This window comes from Cebus imitator, unplaced genomic scaffold, assembly GCF_001604975.1.
Source record: "Cebus imitator isolate Cc_AM_T3 unplaced genomic scaffold, Cebus_imitator-1.0 Scaffold38, whole genome shotgun sequence".
NCBI lineage: Eukaryota > Metazoa > Chordata > Mammalia > Primates > Cebidae > Cebus > Cebus imitator.
In genome coordinates, this window is record NW_016107353.1 from 8,086,737 (window position 1) to 8,103,985 (window position 17,249).

At 40.0% G+C, this 17,249-nt stretch overlaps 1 protein-coding gene across 9 annotated transcripts in view; it reads left to right on the forward strand.

Annotated features, from left to right (window-relative positions):
* HHAT (hedgehog acyltransferase) overlaps positions 1-17,249 on the forward strand; it is a 354,783-nt gene that overhangs the window by 282,703 nt on the left and 54,831 nt on the right. The window lies entirely within an intron of this gene.

Genomic DNA, 17,249 nt, shown 5'->3' on the forward strand with positions numbered 1-17,249 from the left:
CCTTTATTCATCCCATTCTTGGGTCTCTTTCTTCAGCAACAACAACTTTCATTTCTCTTAGGTGTTTCTGATTTTTGCTTCTTTCCAAAGTACGCACTTATTCTATTATTTCTTCATTTATGTTTCTTTCTTTCCTTTTTGAGACAGAGTTTTGCTTTTGTTGCCCAGGCTGGAGTGCAATTGGCATGATCTCAGCTCACTGCAACCTTCACCTCCCAGGTTCAAGTGATTCTCCTGCCTCAGGCTCCTGAGTAGCTGGGACTACAGGTGCATGCCACAACGTCTGGCTAAGTTTTTAATTTTTAGTAGAGGGGGAATTTCACCATGTTGGTCAGGTTGGTTTTGAACTCCTGACCTCAGGTCAGATCCACCTGCTTCAGCCTCCCAAAATGCTGGGATTACAGGTGTGAGCCACCATGCCTAGCCTATTTCTTCATTTGTGAATTGTAACTATTAACTGCTTTCTTCGTGAAATTTTAGCACCTTAGACCTATTCCCTATTTTTCCTCCTAACATAATAACTCTATTTTTTTGTTGTTGATTTAGCACTCAGCACACCATAAATGCGGCTCATTGCCAAACCATTTGATATAAGTACATTTCCTTTCTTATAGAACTTTTTCTTCCTCCTAAGTGAAGAATTGCCTTGCCATTTTTTTTCTTTGATTAGTTTACTATCACTGCTTCTTCCCAGACTCTCCAACAGAATTGAAAAATCCCTCGGATAGAATTTTCCACATGGTCAGAGGTATCTGGTCATCTGTCTATTCTCTTCCTTTCCTGGAGAGTCTCTCTTGAAGCCCTTCCATTCTCCTTTCCTGCTCTTTAGATCCTCTGTTTAGCTGTTGTACTGATGCTTCCCTTCTCCTCTTTCCTGTTTCAAATGCCTGTTTCTTTGTGCTGGGTCTTCTTGTTTGTTTTTTCTTTTTCTCCCTTGATTTGGTTGGGCACATCCTTTAGTAGCTTTTTAAGAAAAAGACCATAGAATATAGTTTTTTGAGACCTTGTATTTTCAAAACTGTTTTATTTTACTCTCACACTCAATTAGGCAATGAATTTCAGGTTGAAAAGTAATTTATCCTCAGAATTTTAAAGATACTGTGTTCTAGCTTTTAGCTTTTCTGTTGAGAGATGCCATTTTTATTATTGTACGTATTCTGTTTTTTGCTCTAGAAGCGTTACTGCAGACATCTTTGGTATGTATCTAAAATTTTACTATGCCTGTTGTCCTGTCTTTAAATTCTCTTTGATGCAATTTATCTATGAAATAACTTTTATCCTGGGGGTGAAGGAGTAAGAGGGAAACCTCAGGCTCTGTATGTTTATCACCTAGATTTTTAACTAATCTCCCCGTATTTTTTATTTTTCATGGCTTACTCTTGCCATCTGTAGTAGCTGGTGCCTCTGTGCCTGGGCCTTATGGATGTTTGGTGTATAAATGACTTTCATCTCTTTGGCATCTTCTATTCAGCTCAAATCTGCTAATTCTTTAATCCATCTAACTTATTAAAATGGATTGACTTTGCTTACCTGCTCTTGTCCTTCATTTTTTATCTGTAGATATATACGTTTTCAAATGTTGACTCACATTTTAATGAGGCTTGTGAAGGGAACAGAGAGATTTATTATGTTTAATTGTATGTCACTAGAGGAATTTTGTGTGCTATCACTTGGTGAATCATTCCTAGACTTAAAAGTATTAAGATTACTTAAAAGGAGGCCTTGCTTTAAGCTTTTGTTTTTGTGGTTTAACAGGATATAGCTGAGGCCACAACTGTCACATCCTAGACTTATTCAGTAGTCCCAGGGGACCTCAGTGTAGCCTGGAGAGGGAGGTCCCCAGTACCATGAGCAGCTATCACTTGCGTGTCAGACTTTCATCTTCCCACCCATGTGCCTCAACTCTATGCTCAAGGGAGATGGCCAGGGTCTGAAGTCATTTAGTGGAAAGATTCCTAGATTTCCTTTTCTTCTGTTCCTTCTTTTTTACTTAGGAAGTCATCCATGACCATATACTCTTTAAAAATATAGAGAGAGATGCTGAAAGTCCTTTAGGGTACCTACCCCCCCCAACAAACACACACTGGTCATTTTCTTCCCCAAGGGGTAGAAGAAACTGATAACTGTTGTTATCAGTTTCAAATATAGTCTCCCATACCTTTACCACTATGTGTGTGTGTGGTTTAAGAAATACTCCAAAATTTGCACTTCTTTCCTTCCTCACTGATACGTTGTGAAGATGTTTCTATGACAGTGTATGTAGATCTGAGTAATCAGTAATGGTATAGATGTATCATAATTTAACCATTCTCCTTGTGAAAATTCAGGTTGATTCTATTTTTTCTTTTGCAAATGCATCCGCAGTGAAGATTCCATTTCAAGCTTCTTTGAACACATGTGTACATGTTTCTTTAGGGCAGTTACCAAGAATAAAATAGGAAAGAGGAATTGGCAAACTAAGGCCCATGAGCCAAATTTGGTCCACTGATTGCTTTTGTATGGCCTGCAGTTATGAGTGGTTTTTACATTTTAAAATTGTGTTATTGAATACTCTATCCTTTCCCCAGTGATTTAAAAGATCACCTTTAATATATAGTAAATACCAAGACATACATGGGTTCATTTTTTGGTTATCTATTCTGTTGCATTGATCTAGTCAGTTATTTCAGCTTTGAATACTAGACTTTTATATTGTGTCCTGATTTCTGCTAGGGAAAGCCCCTACCTCTTTTGGCATTTTTGCAGAATTGTATTGGCTAGTTTTTCCTGTTGACTCTGCTGTGTGAATCTTAGAACTGGTGAAGTTCCCCAAAACTCCCTTGGTATTTTTATTAGAATTTATTAGATGTGCACTGAATTGTAGTTTGATTTGAGTAAAGTTAACATTGTCTTAGTCCACTTGTGCTGCTATAATGAAATAGCTGAGACAGGGTAATTTATGAAGAACAGAAATTTATTTCCTAGAGTCCTGGAGGCTGGGAGTCAAAGATTGAGACACCAGCCATTTCAGTGTTTGGTGAGGGCCCAGTCTCTCCCTTCAAGTTGGCCTCTTGTTGCTGCATCCTCCAAAGGGGACAAATGCTGAGTCCTCACATGGCAGAAAGGGGAAGGGTGAAGGACTAGAGAGAGTAAATCCACTCCCACAAGCCCTTTTAAAAGAACCCAAATCCATTCAGGAGGGTGAAGCTCTCATGAATTAATCCCTCCCCTAAAGAACCCATCTCTTAATACCACCACAATGAGGATTAAGTTTTGACATGACTTTTGAAGGGGACACCATCATTCAAACCATAGCAAATGTCCTTTATTCAAATCTTCCCTCATGGTCTTACATAAAATTTTATTATTTCTTCTTAGAAGTCTCACCTACTTCTTTTTGTATCATTACTGTGGTATAGGAAAGGTACTGATTTTTGTATTGAGTTAACCTTTTGCATTTATGTTGTCTAAATCTTTTGTTAGCTCCAGTAATTTGCCAGTTGTTTCTTTTGAATTTTCTATATCAGTGGTCATATCACCTACAAATAATGACAGTTTTGTCTTTGCCAACAGTTATAAATCTTACTGCATTTAATTATCTCATTGTACTGACTAGGATATTTTGTACAGTTTTGGATAACAGAGGAGAAAACATCTTTATCCTGAAGCTTATGGAATGCTTGCTCTGGGATTTTGGCATCCTCTCTTTTTCAACTTAAAGATGCTTTGTCTTTTTCTTGTCTACTAGGTGTTTATATTGTGAATATGTACAGTTTTATCCAGTGCTTTGTCATCATTTATTGAGTGATCATAAGATTAGTCTCCATAAATTGTGTGCATTATCTCTATGTTTCTAATATTGAATCACCCTTCCATTCCTGGGCTAAATCTTACTCATTGGAGAATGTTTTTAAATCACTCTTGTATTTGACTTGCTTCTATTTAATTTGTAATTTTTAAGACAATAAAAATGAACAACAATAATTAGCAATAGTTAACACACCATTAAATTTGGAAAGAAATTTGGTGGAAATTTGCAATAATTAACACACCATTAAATTTGGAAGGAAATTTAGTCAGTCATAAAAAGCCAACATAACATAAGAAAACCAGAAGCTAACATTTCTTCCACCATTAAAGTGGAAGATTTTATGACTTTGATATCAGGGCTGTGCTAATGTCGTTAAATGAGTGAAAGCTTCCCATGGTTTTCTATTCTCCAAAACAGTTTCTGTGAAGTGGGATTTAGCTCTTTCTTGACCATCTAGTAGACCTTGCTCATTAAAATCATCTGGGTAGGCCAGGCATGATGGCTCACCCCTGTAATGCTAGCACTTTGGGAGTTCAATGCAAAAGGATTGAGGCTATGAGCCTGAGACAAGCCTAGGCAACATAGTCAGATCCCATCTCTACAGAAATTTTTTTTTTTAATTAGCCAAGTGGCACATACTTGTACACCCAGCTACTCAAGGGTAGGAGGATCTGAGGCAGGAGGTTCACATAAACCGAGGAGATAAAGACTGCAGTGAGCTATGATCATGCCACTGTACTCTAGCCTGGGTGACAGAGTGAGGCACCATCTCTTAAAATAATTAAACAAAAATCAGGTGGGTCAATTTTCTTTGAACATAGGACTTTGACCACAAATTTAGTTTTTCTATGTGTGTTAGTTCATTTTCATACTGCTGTAAAGATTTTCCTGAATCTGGATTACTTATAAAGGAAAGAGGTTTAATTGACTCACAGTTCAACATGGCTGGGGAGGCCTCAGGAAACTTACAATCATAGTGGAAGGCGAAGGGGATGCAAGATACTTTCTTCACAAGGCTGCAGGAAGTAGTGCCAAGCAAAGGGGGAAGAGCCCCTATAAAACCTCAGATCTTATGAAAACTCACTCACTGTCATGAGAACAGCATGGGAGAAACCACTCCATGGTTCATTTACCTCCTCCCGTCTCTCCCTTGACGTGGTGATTATGGGGATTACAATTCAAGATGAGATTTGAGTGGGGACACAAAGCCTAACCGTATCATTATGGTTATGCTTTTTCAAACTTTCTACTACTTTTATTCAAAATTTAGGTAACTTATATTTTCTAGATAATTTACCTTTTTAAAGCTATGTCTTCAAATATATTGTTAATCTCTAAAGATTTTTAAATTTCCTATATATCTTCTTGTTATTTATTTTGCCTTGTTTTTTTAATTTATAAAAATTGCTAAAGTTTACTTATTTTTCTTTAAAAATTTTTGGTTTGAATGAGTGAAACTTTTAAAAATGTAATGGTGGTGTTTTAATTATTGCATATTGTTGTTGTCATTCATTTCTTATTTTATTGCAGTGTTGTCAGTGAGCATAGCTTTCCTGGTAACTATTTTTTTTCTTTATTTTTTCAACTTTTATTTTAAGTTTAGGGGTATATGTGCAAGATGTGCAGGTTTGTTATATAGGTAGATGTGTAGCATGGTGGTTTGCTGTACAGATCATCCCACCACCTACGTATTACACCCAGCATCCATTCGCTATTCTTCCTGATGTTCTCCTTCCTTCTAGCCCCCTCAACAGGCCCCATTGTGTGTTGCTCCCCACCATGGGTCCATGTGTTTTCATCATTCAGCTCCCACTTCTAAGTGAGAACATGTGGTGCTTGGTTTTCTTTTCCTGCATGAGTTTGCTGAGGATGATGGTTTTCAACTCCGTCTGTGTTCCTGCAAAAGATATGATCTTGTTTCTTTTTTTGGCTATATAGTATTCCATGGTGTATATGTATCACATTTCTTTGTCCAATTTATCAATGATGGGCATTTAGATTGATTTCACGTCTTTGCTGTTGTAAATAGTGCTATGGTGAACATATGCGTGCATGTATCTTTATAATAATGATTTATAACCTTTTGGGTGTATACCCTGCAATGGGATTGCTGGGCCAAATGGTATTTCTGCCGCAAAGTCTTTGAGGAATCACCACAGTATCTTCCATGGTGGTTGAGCTAGTTTACACTCCCACCAACAATATAAAAGTTTTTTTTTTTTTTTTCTCCACAACCTCTCCAGCATCTGTTGTTTTGACCTTTTGATAATTACCGTTCTGACTGGCATGAGATGGTATCTCATTGTGGTTTTGATTTGCATTTCTCTAATGATCAGTGATGTTGAGCTTTTTAAAAAATACATTGGCCACATGTAGGTTGTCTTTTGAAAAGTGTCTTTCATGTCCTTTCCCTCCCTTTTAATGGGGTCGCTTGCTTTTCTCTTGTAAATTTAAGTTCCTTATAGATCCTAGATAGTAGACCTTTGTCATGTGGATAGATTGGACATATTTTCTCCCATTCTGTAAGTTGTCTGTTCACTCTTTTGCTGTGCAGAAGCTCTTTAGTTTAATTAGATACCATTTATCAATTTTTGCTTTTGTTGCAATCACTTTTGGTGATTTCATCATGAAATCTTTGCCCATGCCTATGTCCTGAATAGTATTGCCTAGATTTTCTTCTTGGGTTTTTATAGTTTTGGATTTTATATTTAAGTCTTTAATCTATCTTGAGTTAATTTTTGTGTATGGTGTAAGGAAGGGGTCCAGTTTAAATTTTCTGCATATGGCCAGCCAGTTTTCCAAGAACCGTTTATTAAATAGGGAATTGTTTCCCCATTGCTTGTTTTTGTCAGGTTTGTTGAAGATCAGATGGTTATAGGCATGTGGTTTCATTTCTGAGTTCTCTGTTCTGTTCCATCGGTCTATGTATCTGTTCTTGTACCAGACACATAGTTTTGGTTAGTGTAGCCTTTTACTATAGTTTGAAGTCAGGTAGCGTCATGCCTCCAGCCTTGCTCTTTTTTGCTTAGGACTTGCCTTGGCTATTTGGGCTCTTTTTTGGTTCACTATGAATTTTAAAATGGTTTTTTCTAATTCTGTAAAGAATGTCAATAACAGTTTAATGGTAATAGTGTTGAATCTATGAATTACTTTGGGCAGTATGGCCATTTTCACAATATTGATTCTTCCTATCCATGAGCATGGAAGGTTATTTCATTTGTTTGTATTCTCTCTGATTTCTTTGAGCAGTACTTAGTAGTTCTCCTTGAAGAGGTCCTTCACTTCCCTAGTTGACTGTATTCCTAGGTATTTTTTTCTTTTTGTAGTATTTATGAACGAGAGTTCTTTCATGATTTGATCCTCTGCTTGCCTGTTGTTGCTGTATAGGAATGCTAGGGATTTTTTCCCATTATTTTTGTTTCCTGAGACTTTGTTGATGTTTCTTATCAGCTTAAGAAGCTTTTGGGCTGAGATGATGGGGTTTTCTAGACGTAGGATTATATCATCTTCAGACAAAGATGATTTGACTTCCTCTCCTCCTGTTTTAATACCCATTCTTTCTCTTGCCTGATTTCCCTCTCCAGAACTTCCAGTGCTATGTTGAATAGGAATGTAGAGAAGAGAGAGAGCATCCTTGTCTAGTGCTGGTTTTCAAGGGGAATGCTTCCAGCTTTTGACCATTCAGTATGATATTGGCTGTGGGTTTGTCAGATACTGCTCTTAGAATCCGAGGTGTGGTCCTTCAATATGTAGTTTATTGAGAGTTTTTAACTTGGAGGGATGTTGAATTTTCTCTAAGGCCTTTTCTGCATCTATCGTGGTAATCATGTTTTTGGCTTTAGTTCTGTTTGTATGATGAATCACCTTTATTGATTTGCGTACGTTGAACCAGCCTTGTATCCCAGGGATGAAGCCAACTTAATCATGGTGGATAAGCTTTTTGATGTGCTGTTGGATTTGGTTTGTCAGTATTTTATTGAGGATTTTTGCATTAATGTTCATCAAGGATATTGACCTGAAGTGTGTTCTTTCTCTGCGTGTATTTCTGCCAGGTTTTGGTATCAGGATGATGCTGGCCTTCATGATAACTTTTTAGAAGGTATTTAAGCTCTTTTCCTGGTTTGATACATGTTGAGTTTGATTATGATTCACCTGTGTTTGAAAATTGCATGTATTCACTGTTCTATATATCTGTTAGAAAAGGCCTGTTGATGTTTTCATTGCAATAAAGTATACTCATAATTTAACATTCTAACCACATTTAGGTATTCAATTCAGGGGCATTAAATACATTCACATTGTTTTACAACCATCACCACCTTCAATCTCCAGAACTTTTTCATCATCCTAACCTGAAACCTCTCATCCTCTCCTACCTCAGTCCCTGGTAACCACTATTCTACTTTTCGTCTCTCTGAATTTGACTATTTTAGGTATCTCATATAAGTGGAAACATAAGATGTTTGTCCCTTTATATCTGGCTTATTTCACTTAGCATAATGTCTTCAAGGTTTATTCATGTCGTGGCATATGTCAAAACTTACTTCCTTTTTAAGGCTAAAATGCCATTTTATGTGTATGTTACACTGTGTTTCCTCACTCATCCATTGATAGACACTTGGGTTGCTTCCACCTTTTGCCTATTGTGAATAACACTGCTGTGTACGTTGGTGTACAAATATCTGTTTAAGCCCCTTTCAGTTCTTTTTTGTATATACCAAGAAGTGAAATTGCTGGATCATATGGCAATTTTGTGTTTAATTTTTTGAGGAACCTATGCGCCATTTTCCACAGTGGCAGTTCCATTTTACATTCTCACCAGTGATGCACAGGGCTTCAAATTTTCTCACATCCTCATCAACACTTGTTATTTTGTTTTTTGATATAGCCATCTTAGAAGGTGTGAGGCGATATTTCATAGTTTTAATTTGCATTTCCTTTATGTTTTTTATGTGTTTATTGGCCATTTTTATATCTTCTTTGGATAAATGTCTATTCAAGTTCTTTGTCCATTTTTAAAATTGGTTTGTTTGTTGTGGAGTTGTAGGAGTTCTTTATATATTCTGGATATTAAGCCCTTATCAATCCGTGATTGCAGATATTTTCTACCATTCCTGGGTTGTCTTTTTACTCTGTTAATAGTATCCTTTGATGCATAAAAGTTTTTAATTTGGTAAGGTCCAGTTTATCTGTTTTTACTGTTGTTGCTTGTGCTTTTTGTGTCATAGCCAAGAAATCATTGCTACATCCAATGTTAGGAAGCTTTCCCCGTTTTCTTTTAAGAGTTTTATAGTTTCAGTTCTTTTCTTTAGATATTTGAACACTTTTGAATTAATTTTTGTATATGGTATAAGGGTCCAGTTTCGTTCTTGGAAAACCAGTTGTCGAGAAGACTATTCTTTCCTCTTTAAATGCTCTTTCCCCTCTTGTTGAGAATCATTTGACCTTGTTGAAAACTTTTTTAACTGTATATAAGGGTTTATTTCTGGTCTATTTTATTCCATTGACCTATATGGTTATCTTTATGTCAGTACTACACTGTTTTGATTAGTGTAGCTTTGTTTTAAGTGTTAAAACAGTGTTTGTGTCCTGCAACTTTGTTCTCATTTTTCAAGGTTGTTTGGCTACTTGGGGTCATTTGAGATTTCAGATGAATTTTAGGATGGGTTTTTCTATTTTTCCAAAGAATGTCATTGGGATTTTGATAAGGATTACATTTAATCTGTTAATAACTTTGGGTAGTACTGTTATTTTAACAATATTCTTCCCAACTGGATGCAGTGGCTCAAACCTGTAATTCCAGCACTTTGTGAGGCTGAGGTTGGGAGGATCACTTGAGCCCAGGAATTTGATACCAGCCTGGGCAGCATAGTGAGACTTTACCTCTGTGAAAAAAGCAAACAATTAGCCAGGTGTGGTGGCACACACCAGTGATTCCAGCTACTTAGGAGGCTGAGGTAGGAGGATTGCTTGAGCCCAGTGAGTCGAAGCTGCAGTGAGTCATGATTGTGTCACTGCACTCCAGCCTGGGAGACAGAGTGAGACCCTGCCTCAAAAAAATAAAAATAAAAAATTCTTCTCATCTATGAACATGGGATGTCTTCGTATTTATGTCTTCTTTAAACATTGTTTTGCAGTTTCTTTATACAAGTTTTTGCCTCCCTGGTTAAGTTTACTCCTAAGTATTTTTTTGTTTTTGATGCTATTATAAATAAAATTGCTTTCTTAATTTCCTTTTCAGACTGCTCATCATTAATGTATAGAGATACACAGCTGTTTGTGTGCACATTGATTTTGTATTCCGCAACTTTGCTGAATTTGTTTATTAGTTTTAACATTTTTGAGTAGAATTTTTAGGGTTTTGTACATGTAATCTGTGAACAGAAATCATTTTACTACTTTCTTTCTCATTTGGATGCTCAGCCTATTGCTTTCCTTAGAAAATTTTTTAAGTGACACATAACAATGTATTGTGTAAAACATTTTGAAATGTGTACACCTGTGGAATGCCTTAATTAAACAAATTAGCATATGCATTACCTCACTTATTTTCTGTGGTGACAACACTTAAAATCTATTCTCTTAGCCATTTTCAAGAATATGATATATTATTAACTATATAGTCACTGTGTTGTACAATAGATCACTAACTTATTCCTCCTATCTAATTGAAATTTTAATCCTTTGATCAGCCAACATCTCTCCAACTCCCTTTCCCCCAGAGCCTATTAAATTTTATGCAGATATTTTATATTTTTACTTTGGGCTGTTAGATGTCACTTGCTGGGGAGATTTGCTAAATCTCCTACTGCACTTGTGGATCCCAGTTACTTTTAAAGATTCCAATGTCATTGTAAGCCATATGTTCTTGAAGACATATGGCATTTGAATCGACAGTTGGTATCTGCCAAACATTGTTAGTGGGATACATGAGCAAAATATTTGTTGAACAAACATTTCTTGAAAATCCACTTTGTATATGGCACTGAGGCGGCAAAGATCTTGAAGGTTGCAGTGGAATACACATTGCCACACAGATATGAGGTTGTGTAATGTAGGAGCATGAAGATGTTCAGTTAGAAAAATGTTATGTGAATTCTTGCAGTGTGTAATCCGGGCAAGTTAATCTTTTGCTCTTCTTGTTCTTCATTTGTAAAATATGAATCGTTTTTACCTACTTTAATGTATAAGTAAAGCTGCTCACACAGTGAATTTTTTGTATCACAAACTGTATTTATCTAAAACATAGATTGATAGTGTCTAGCCCATGGGTTATAGAAACACAGAAAATGGGTGACTGTGGTAGGATTGGGATGATCTACATTTATCCAACACCTGCTGTGAATTGGGTAAATGAAGAGCCTCAGCATGTTCTGGGCAACACAGATAAAAAGTGGAAATACAGAACCTAAACCCAAGTTGTGCTGATCTAAAGTGGTTGCTCTCCTGAGCTGACATTAAGCTGGGGCTTGAAGAATAAGGAAGATGTGTTCTAAGCAGAGAGAACAGCCTTTGCTAAGGCACAGAAATATGGAAGCACATGCCATGTTTGGGGAACACTGAATACAGCCATGTCATTGACAAAAAGTGGGGAGGGTTAAGATTGGGAAATAAAATGCAATCCAGTTTAAAGTGCCTTCCCATTTTGGATTTTAGTCTCTAAGCAATGAAGAAACATCAAAGTATTTTCCAGAGTAGAGACACATGGTGTGCTTGATGAACTAGGGGGAGAAAGGCCAGAGTATGGCTGTTAAAATTGAGGCTTCTGCAAAAGCCGAAGCAGAGATGTGTGGACTGGAGGTGAAGCCATGGCAGAGGAAAAGTAAGAACTCGGGGTAAGGCAGTGCTGTTGCTCCATCCAGAACTTTTAGCAGGACCCCAGGCACCCCAAACATGGCTCAAGTTCTCTGGCTAGACTGAGAGCCAGCTGTTTCCTTCGTTATTTGAAAGCACTCTGAAATTCTTTCGTGTACTGCATGGATTTAGATGCTAAATTCTGGCCTCTGCAGTTTTTAACTAAGCTGGACATCTAAACTATGAGGAAGGTCACTTGTCCAGTTAAACAAACCTGGCTTTGACTTCATTGCTGCAGGTATCTGATTCTCTCTCAGGAGCATTGCACACAGAGATGGAAAATGTAACTGCCTTGAGTGGATATTGTTTGAAGCTCTGTACGCTTGAAGGAAGGAGGAGGTATTGCTTTCAAAGGGTCTTCATGTATTCATTCAACTTGGATATAGGATGGGATAGAACCTTAAGGAACAGGAGATTCCACAACTTATATAGGGCAAAGAGCGAGATGGGTGATAGCTAATTATTCAGCATACATAGAACATGTGTGGCTCTTGGATGATGAGTAGTAGAGAAAGGCCCTGCCTTGTCTTTCAGGAACCTACCATGCTGGTAGGAACATGAGAAAGGGAAAATTGGTGAAACATTGATTTCTAACTGAAAATGACTGAACGTTTTAAGAAGGGGAAACATGTCCTATAGGTTGGCACAGGGATGGAACCTGAGCCCTGGAGTGACTTCGGAATTTGAGTCCTCCTGACCTTGAGTGTGTCACTCTGGCCATTCTTCTCTTTCTCAAGAGTTGTAATTGTGTCTTTTGTTGTCTCTGGCCTCCTCTTTACAGCCTGTGGGGTGTTGACCCCCCATTTGCTCTCTGGTGTCCACCAACCCATCCAGTCATTGCCTTTTTCATCTTCTCTTACCCTCTGGTTAGCATTTTTATTAGACAATGGCAAACTTCAGTGGTTATATGGAAGAACTGTGTCCAGCTGCTCAAACCCACTGAGTTTCTGTTTTTAGCTTCTCCCCCACTTAAAAATAAGCAGCATCAGGTCCCACTTGCCAAGCCTTTGTCACAGTCTCCAGCAACCATTCCTCCGGCCATCTGCTCCTCCAGATGCTCAGCCTGTCCTCACCTCCCATCTCAGCCCCACATGTAGCCCTTCCATGGATGAGTGAGGGGCCGGCAAGCCAGCAGCCTCCAGCCTGACTACGCCATCTGCCTCCCATCCCCACGTATGTGTCCGGCTTTGCTTTTAACCCAGATTCCGCACCCCCCATCCCCAGCTTGTTTGCCCCCACCAATCCGGTAATTTCCACGGAAAGGATGCTGCCTAGAAAAGATGGACAAGTTACCATGGAGATTTGAATATACACAGGAAGCCATGGATCCACCTCACAGCCAGAAGTACAAACGAGTTTGACATAAGTTTAGTTCAGCCCTGAGGTTTAGTTGGTTTGGGTTGCAGTCCTTTCCTTTGGAAGTCAGTGTCTTAGAGGGAATTTTAAAGCCAAGTGTTGCCATAGCTGAGTGTTGTCATGACATTTCCCATCCCATCTCGGTCTCTTGGATCACAGGCAACCTACTCGGAGCAACTGGAGGTCTGCCCCAGTTCTGTGCTCTGAGCGTCCTAAGGGGCTTGCTGTATCCAGACCAAAAGTCTAACACCTGACCTTGCACCTGAATGATGGGTACATTCACATTCACAGGGAGAGAAACTGCCCCGACCCACCCCTCTGTCATGTACCGTAGAGATCATGTGGAGAGCTAGTCACCCCCGCCTGAGAACAGAGTGATTCTAATGTGCCCCACCTCCCATTCTTTTTCTTCTGGATTTCACGAGTGTCAGGGGAGGAAGCTTGGAATTGATGGCTACATCTTGCCTGTCTGTGGCCAGGGGCACAGGAGGCTCCTCCTCACTCTCCAGGTGATGCCAGATGGTGGGCAAGGGTAAGGGGGTCATAGGGGTGGAATACTCTAAAGGAATATTCCCTGCCCTGGGATGCATTTCTCTGGGTCCCAGAGGAAAGGGGGCATATTTTTGGCATTACTTCTAATGCCCCCATAGACCAAGTGAGAACTCTGCTTTGTAATGAATGTGAAGGAGAACAATTCACTCTTCCTCAACAGGGCTCTGCTGGTGTTTTGGGCAGGTCCTGCCGATCGCATTGTGCTTATTATCCCTTGCCCCTCTCCACCAAAAGCCTTGCAGTCATTGAGACAACCAAAAATGCCCAGCGACTTTTCAAACATCTCCTGGGGAACACTGCCACTCCCAGTTTTTTGCTTCCAGGAAATCAGATTGCGACAGACTAACCTACACTCTGAGAAGAGACCAGGACCAGACAGAGCTCTCTTTTGTCCTAATTAATTCATATTAATGCAAATAAAATTCTATTTGTCTATTGCCTTAGCTTATCAACTTGGCGATTTTCTTTGTCATACCTGATGGCTTTTCACTGTCTTCTGATATTCCCCCATTTTGTTTACAATTCTTGAATATGCGTTCTCTTGTCAAGGGAGTTTTCAAGTACCTAGGCCATGAGGATGGGTGACTAACACATGAGGCATGCCTCCCCACCCATGAGAGGCCTGCATCCTGGTGATGAAGGACCACAGAGTCATTGCTATAGGACTACAGAAAAGAGAGTGTAAGGGAAACAGCCTTTAAGTGGAGGCTTTGGCCCTGTGGCCCTGGAGATTCTGGAAGTTAGACTTAACTGCTGTAGCTGGCTGGTCCAAGGGAATAGACCCTCTGGTTCTGTCCATATGACTTGTTTCCTCCTGGGAACTTACCGCTAGAGCTCCTATAAACCAATGGCTGAGTCAGCGGGTTCTCAAGGTGGAAAGAGAGATCCCTGATGTCAAAAGTGCCACCTTCCAAAGTGTATAGAGAATGCAAAGAAGAGAGATGGATTTTAGCTGAGACTCCTGTCCCCTTTGCTGTTAGTTGCTACTCTCCTGTGGATGAACCAGACAGACCCTCCTTTTCCTTCTCTGTGGCTCATCATTCTTTTTCCCCACTGTTTCACCATGAAAAGGAGCAATGCTCTGTTCATTTTGCTGCTTATTGGTGTGGCCAGTTTTGTCAGAGGATGAGACTGTTGGTTAAAATTAGGCTTTTGGATTCTTGATCGTCATCTATTTTGTCTCCCACCCACTCACCCAGGGGTATAATCAGGAATTGCCTACGGGCATCTTGATTTCTCCTTTAAATCCTTCAAGTTTGATTCTAACAGCCTGTGCCTTGAACATTCTTGCTTATTTAATTTTTTTAAAACTTCTAAATTTTTTTAAAACATTTCTAAAAATTGAATTATAATCATTCGTTTCAGATTTTAGCTGCCCCCCTTCCTGTCTCTGAGATCAGCAGCTCCTTCACAGTTGGTATGATTTTGACTTTTTTTTTTCCTAAGTAGATAAAGGAATTTATGGAACTGTGTATCTTAGATATGGGGGTAATCACAGAATCAAAGGGAGATCTGTAGGAGCTGGGACCTCAGGGCTGGACAGAGGAGCCCTATGCCTCCGGGACACGGTCTCCTTTCTCACCTCCCTCACCCCTCAGCTCTTCCTCCTGTGTCCAATCCTTTCCCTGCTCCAAGGAACAGCTCCACAGCCCTATTTAGCATCTCCGTGCAAACAGGGCTCTCTGTACCCGTCTGTTGATTATTTAATAATTGTAATCACCTCCCACAAAAGAAGAACCACTTAGCTTAACAAGCTTTGTGCACTCTTGGTAGTTGATGTTAACAAGAGAAAGATCACACAGGGCCTTTGTGTTCCCTTCTCAGGATGTAAGGCTAGGGGAGACTGATGGGGTTAGAACTGAAGTGGTGGAGTGTCAGACTCAGCAGATCCCTTAGGAATCAAATGTCTTATTAGTAGCCACAGTGTCTGGAGATAATTACATGGACGCATTTATGTCAATTAAGACAGTTCATATTTTCTTAATCTATTCTAGATTTTCCTCCGTCTCCCAGCTTCCTCTCATCCTGCCTCCCTAGTTACTGCTAATTAAGTCAGTAATACACAGAAAAATATCCTCCTCTGCTTTAGAATGCAGAAAGTGGTAGATTAATGTCCCCTTATTCTCAGAGGTGAAGGGTGCTGAATAATAAGCCTGCTCCTTCCCCATTTCTCTCTCATTTACAGTTTTCACACCATGTAGTTATCATGTACCAGGTCTTGTCTGACAGTGTCCTCGTGTACGTGCCTGTGGCCTCCTAGAGCAGGGATGAGACTAGAGGTCATCTTGCCTGGTGGCCTCTAAGTGGGGACACATCCACATCACTGGAGAGCATTCCAGAACAATCGTGATCAGGTAGACATCTCACGGTCCACCGCACAGCTCAGTGAGCAGGCCACGCTTACGTCAGGCAGCAGTAAAGCACATTCCAAAGTGATGACGGAGAGAGCCATGGATGGGGAGACCAAAGGTAGCAGCCAGATCTGAGCGTTAAGAACAGACCCCTGGGGCCGGCAGGAGAGAACAGGAGGCGTCAGAAATTTGTTTCTCTAGATCAAGAGGACAATGACCATGACTTCCAAAGCTGTCACAGGAGATTCACAGCAGGGTTGCCATAATAAATAAGCCCTCTTGCTGAAGCCTCGCCCTCCAATTTAGTCCTTTTTGCCTGTCATGCATTGCATTGGCTGCTGCCACTGAGTCATTCGGAGTTCTGTTTGTAATTGGAACACAGCTGAAATTAGGGTGCATGTGACCCTAGACATGTGTGGGTTTCTGGAGAATATTCAGAAAATATCACCAGACCCTTTGTTCCCTCTTTCTGTGTGTCTGTGGATTAAGTGGAGGTGCTTATCAGAAACCCTGGGGCCCTGCATGTCCTGCTGTGCTGTACCTGGCTCTCATTCTGAACACACAGTCCCTTGGGGCAGTTCCCGTACATGTGCTGATGGGGCTCACACATGCCAGACACAGCACAGCAACCTCACGTGGGAGGGGCTTCCAGAACAGCTAGTGTTGAAGAATAAAGCCTTTGTTTGCTTTACGAAATCCCTAAGGAAATCTTAAAAGGAGAAGTAGTAGTACAGTGAAGAGCTAGGAAGGACGAGTGGAATTCTTTATTGTGATGCCGTAAAATGTCCCTCCAGCCTTGAGTATTTCAGGCACGCTGATGCGCTTCATCTTCATTGCCACTGTGTGCCATGGGTGAAGTACGGGCCTGAGCTCCGATTCCAGTGGGCTCGGCTCACACTGATTGTCCTACACCCTTGTTATGAGATTGCTCTTGTTAGTATGTCAGGTTTAGGGGGTGGTTGGCTGGCTTCCCAGGATCAATGTAACTGGCCCAGAGGATCGTGCTGATCTTGACCTAATTCCATGGAGCTGTGTATACTAGTTATCATGAACAGCAGTTTAACGTTCTTGCACCTATAGGTTTCCATGCAGAAAACAAGTGGAGGTGGGAGGGCTCCTAAATCCTAACTGGCTTCAATGCTTGTATTCCACATGTCAGAGGGAAGCCCTTGCATTTTGTTCCATCTCAAAGAGAAAACTCGAGGTATGTCACTTCTTTCCTTAGACTAGAATGAACATGTTTCAGGAATAGAGTTTTGTTTTGCTTTGTTTTGAGACAGGATCTTGCACTGTCACCCAGACTGGAGTCCTGTGGTGTGATCATGGCTCACTGCAGCCTCAAACTC